This window comes from Populus euphratica, unplaced genomic scaffold (genome assembly GCF_000495115.2).
Source record: "Populus euphratica unplaced genomic scaffold, PopEup_1.0 scaffold743.1, whole genome shotgun sequence".
In the NCBI taxonomy this organism is placed as follows: domain Eukaryota; kingdom Viridiplantae; phylum Streptophyta; class Magnoliopsida; order Malpighiales; family Salicaceae; genus Populus; species Populus euphratica.
The window spans coordinates 26,877-32,894 of record NW_011500613.1 but is presented as its reverse complement, the minus strand read 5'-3'; positions in this window follow the sequence as shown (position 1 = coordinate 32,894).

Below are 6,018 nucleotides of genomic sequence, written 5' to 3'. Positions count from 1 at the left end.
CACTAGAAAGTGTTTTTCATTGACTAACTTCTCTAATGGCAAATAAACACAGAAAAGTTTGGAAAGTGATTTCTCAGAAATCACATTCCGAGAAACAAAAACAACCTTAGCACAATTTTCTTTTTAATTTTTATTAAATAAAAATATTTGAATATCGGTAAAACTAATATGCATTTATGTTATCTTTTATATTTCACTCAACATATCTATGATCATTTCTTAAATCATTTAATATCATCATTTGCATGTATACATATATACTCTAATTAAAGGCATTGGGTCAGATCTCCTCATTTTCTTCCTCTTCTTGTTACCATTTTTCTTGAGCATCCAACAAGTTTAGATAATTAAACATACATGTTTAACTTACATGCAACGCTGTCTTCTGCAGGATATTGATGGGTGATTATTATCTTAATTACCTTCACATAACCAATTCTCCACGTTTAATCTCTATCTAAACTAGTTATTAAGTTTTCATACTAAATTATTTATCTTCTTCTTTGTAGTTTCCTCTTAAACTCGCTGTTTGCGACACCTTAATATTCATGGATGTCTCTCTTCGACACATTAATATTGAGAAAAAGGACTGACGAAGCATAAGCTTGCTAGTTTGTAGCTAAGCTAGGCCCAGCAGAGAAGTGGGACATCAGTGTTTTATCGAGCATGCAAGGCTAGGCCAGGGATGATGCCTGAGTTATCAAGCTCAGGCCGAAATAGATGGAAGCACTTTTTACAGTGAAAGGCTAAAGAAAAGTATGGATCCACAAGAGAAGGAAAGATGCTAGCTTCTACATTTTTGGCCGTCATGAAAAACATGTTGTAGCATTAACTCCCACTGCCCTACTCCGTCAAACACCCCGCTCGGCCACCACAGAAATATCACTCCACCGACACAGCTTGCAGTGAGTTGAGGGGCCACGCAACCATTATAAGTAAGTTATGCTCACGTATAACTGTTTCTTATTTCAAGTTAATTTTTTATATATTTTTAAATTATTTTAAGATAATAACATTAAAAATAAATTTAAAAACAATATTATTTTAATTTATTTTCATATAAAAAATATTTTAAAAAATAATCACTACCACATACTAAATTAACTTATTTATATGCAATAATTCAAACTAAACATCTCGTCAGAGGCACCCCTTGCCCCATTTAATTTTCTTAATAAAAAATAGAATTCTATGAAATATATTCAAAAATCAACATAAATCAAAGCTAGCTAGCATCTCTTATTGTGTCTGGCGAAATTCTACTACTATATATTCTTTGAGTATATATATTATCTGTTTTAATCATGTGATCTCACAGTTTTATCTCATAAATATCACCTAAATCAATTTAAAATTCACCATACACAACAATAATCGTGTCATTAATAATGTGATGCAGTATGCTAATCTTATTAAAATGACCATTATTTAGCTGGCGCCGTGCGTGTAATTGCTTCTTTTTGGAAACACGAATATTTACGAATTATAGCCACAAAAAATGTTTCCGATGATATATATTTGAAACATAAGTGAAAAAAATAAAAGAGGTTTCAACAATACTCATATATGTTTGTAAGAAATACTCAAATTCATTATTATTATTATTATTATTATATAATGAATTCATACATGCTCAACAACTCTCATATGATTATAATAAATAGTGGCATTTATAGATATAGTTGAGTCAAATTTAAGTTTATAATTATATGCAATTCAAGTTTTAATATTTTATAAGATAAATTTAATTCAAACAAGTTGGACAAACAAAATTAGGCTAAATTTGTTGGGGATGTCACTCATATTCACGGGTTAAATTTAAATTATTAATTTTTATATATTTAGATTTAAAGAATTAGAAATAAATTATATGTATCATGGCACACTGATATTAGGTTTAACTTTATACCAATTTTTTTAAAAATAAAATAAAAATAAATATTCAACACATAAACTATCAAATATAAAAATAAAATAAATATAGGGTATATAAATTGATTGAATTTTAAAAATTTTAACCTATAATATCTATTTTTTAGATTTTTTTAACTCACTTTTATTTATAATATTCATATCCTGATTTCAATAGATTAAATCCGGTAAAATAATATAAAATATAACAGATATACTAGGTTTTTTTAACACCTTCGAGTATAATGCATGCATAGATCTAACAACAGAGTCCAGTTCTCAAAATGCCCCCTTCTCTTTTTGTTTTTTACTTGTTCACACATTGAAAAGGAAATATTTGGCTTTTATTTATTTATTTATTCATTACCTGGAAAATTGGTTAAAAAGAGTGATAAAAGTAGTTGGTGGATTTATGTATTTATTTATTTATTTTTGGTGGGGCCGGGGGGGTGTGTTCTGGGATGGATCTGTGTACACGTACACAGGAAAGGTTATATAAAGATAAAGGCAGAGCCGGGCCCACAGTGCACTTTCTCGTGCAAAATTGAGGTGATTGGCTACACCTCACTCTCTGCATTTCCTCCAGTCCGTCCTGTCACGCACACACATGGACGGCCCATTTGCCACCCCCACCAATCTTCCACCCCTGATGATGATGCTGTCTGCTACGCCAGGGGTGTTTTTTTATGGCTCGCTGCCTCCTCATTGGCTATATTTTCCAGGTTTTACCATGTAATCAAAACCAATCTTATAGTTTCATCATTAAAAGAAAGAAAAACATAGGTTATAACTTTCTTTTTTTGGCAGAACAGAAGTTATAACTTACCTTTCAGAATGTTAATATTCTAAATTCATATAAAGGACACTTTTTAGCATTATCTCATAATTCAAATTCTTGAATTAAAATAACTTTTTGAGGAATTTCAATGGTTAAACAATCATGAGTTGCAACAATCACTCACTCACTCCCTCCATCAAATGATTTTAGAAACTAAAATTACTACAATTAAATAATTGTTTTCAATAATAAAAATGTTTATTTTTAAGATTAGTATACATGTCAACTGAAATTAAATCCTTTTATAGATGATCTTATGCATAAATCCTCATATTGATTTATTCAATTAAAAAAATTCAATAAATTCTCCTAATTAATTGTCCCAAAATTTAAATATAAGAAATCCTTTTTTATATTAAATTGATTTAAAATTGATTTTTATGATTTGTTTTTATGTATGTGTATAAGGATTTTGTGATGTTGGGAAAAATTTACATCGCGTGGTGGTGATTAATTTGAAAAATTAAACTTTAATTTTATTGATTTAAAAAATTTAAGTTTTAAAGATTGAAATTAACACTTAAATAAATATTTAATCTCTTTATTTTTTCTAATTGCATGGTTATGTGAAGAGTTTATGTTTTTCCAGGTTTCCTTGATTTTTTTTTTATTTTGATATGATAAATTCACATTGATTTTATTTGGGATTTAACTTTGTAGTTTGATTTAGTTACCTAGATATGAGTTTCTTGCAATGTCCATGGAAAATTTTGGCACTCAATTAATGCTTGATTTTGTAAAATAAAATAAAATTTTATTGATATAAAATAATTAAGTGTTTAAAAATTTACAATTAAAGCTAAAACAAATATAGTAAATTGTGATGGATAAATAGGTCAACTTGGCTAGCATGTAAATCGCACATTCCATCATATGGAAGAATCCCTTCTCATTTAAGTGGTGCATGCAACTTTTTTTTATAACCAAACATGGCTATAAGGTGTTGAGGTGTGTTTGTTGGGGTGGGGCTTGGAAGTTGAGAAACAACAATTGTATATTATGAGTTTTTTTCTTCATCCTCTTTTCTCTCTTATTTCTTTGGGATTCGTGTTAGTTTAATGATTTTTATTTTTTTATTTTTTAATTTTTTTGCTTTTAGTTCTTTTTAAAAATTAATTTTTTTTAATTTTATGATTTAATATTAAGTTAATGAGGAATTAAACTTTATAAGTTTTTTTTGGTCTCAACCTCATGACATAGGACTTAAGTTTAGAAGGTTAATCTGAATTAAAATCAATTTTTTATATCATTTTTTACATTAATTTTTTTTTTGTTTCATCATTTGGTATTAGGTTTGTTCAAAATTAGGCTTCATTGTTTTCTTTGCTTTCTTTTTATATGAAGTTATTCTAGATTTTTAGTCTCATGATCTAATTGTAGATTTGATGGGTTAACCTAAAATGAGTTGGGGTTTTTTTAATTGTTTTTTAAGATTTTTTTTTCAATTTTATCTTTTAACATTTGATTAGTTTGAGAATTAAGTATTTTTATTTTTCTCATTTTACCTTTTATTATGTTATCTCATTCACTTACTTTAGGTCACGGTTTTGGCGAACTGTGAATTTGTTGGTGTTTTCTCATTCATTTTTTAATTGATTTTTTTGGGAAGTTTGTCATAATAATTTTTTTTATAGGATTGTCTTGATTTCACAACTTTGATCACGGATTTTATATGTTAGCTTAAATCGAATAAAATCATTTTTTCCTTTTTTATTTCTAATTATTCATTCAATATTGAGTTATTAAGAAACTAAGTTTTGTAATTTTTTTATAGGTTTTTTTTTCTTTGCATGTCATCATAATCACTTTTCTATAAAAACTTGATCTATTTACTATCATTGATTTTTTAGTATCATATATTAAATGAAACACGGTTGTTGAACCTAGTAAAGTACAAGATCTATGAGCTTTCTTTCTTCCTCGGTTTTTTTTTTTTCCAACAAGTTTCTCTCTATTCTCTTAGTTTTCATAGGTTGAGATGTGAGAAAATTAATGATTAATCAAAATGTAAAATCCTAAAATAATAGGAAAAAATTGATGTGTAAATGAAAATTAAGGAACATACTAAATTTTTTCAGTCAAAATGAAATAAAAAAAGCTTTGTTTGTTTGTTTTTTTTATTTTTCTTTCAATTGTTTTTGAAACTATATTTTTTTAATTATATTTTGAAAAAGTGTTCTTTAATTCAATTTTAGAATCTTTTCAAACTCTTGAATACGTTATTGTACATAAAGAAAAGCAAATCCAAATATTTAATATAATATAAAAGGATTAAATTGCATTAAAATAAAGTTTGTTGAAAAAAAATCATTTTTTTTATTGAACAGTGCTATTAACTTTACTTTAGATAAATGTACATTAAAAATTAATAATTACATGAACTTTTAATAGTGATAAAAAAGACTCGAAGCTGTAATTACCAAAACAAACCCAAAATCATAATAAACAGTGCGACCATCAGAATTCTTGAATTAAAATAACTTTTTGAGGAGTTTCAATGGTTAAACAATCATAAGTTGGAACAATCACTCACTCTCACTCACTCCATCAAATGAGTAAAAATACACTTTAGATAAATGGACAGTAAAAATTATTTTAGTTATATTTTATAATGCATAATAAATACACACGCAAGCACACCATAGTGCACAACTGAAGTTCTACGATTGAACAACCAACACGTTTGCAAGCAAGTAAAAGTTCCTTGCAATTTCATCTTCGAAAATCATATTAGCATGATTTTATTGTATTGAGATTTGTTTTGTTTTACATGATATTGTATGTGTGAAATGTCAAGAATATCACAATGTTGAATTAAAGATAAATATTAATAAATATGATTTTAGTTTACAGTTTAAAATTTCAAAGAACAACCACAAAAATTAACGCACAAAAACAGAGCCATTCTTTATTTAGAAGGCGCATAAAACTTTCATTTGCTTCTTGAAGTTTTAGTTTATGCATGTCTTGATCTTTTTATTTTAAGATTTTATGTTTTTGATCATATGGAAAAAAGAAAAAAAAAACATTTATAATACCAATTTTTTGCCGTAAAAAATAAACTTGAAATCTAGTACAGTGGCTGCTGACGGCGAAATGAGATGTGAAACTGCATTAAAAGCCAAAGGGCAAGACTGGGTAATTGGATGTCCAAACCACACCCAAATCCTCAGAACTATCACGTAATCCAGATAACAACACAATCCACTCCCACAACCAATCCCTTCCTTCCACGTGTATGTAGCACAATCCATCGCATCATCTTCTCC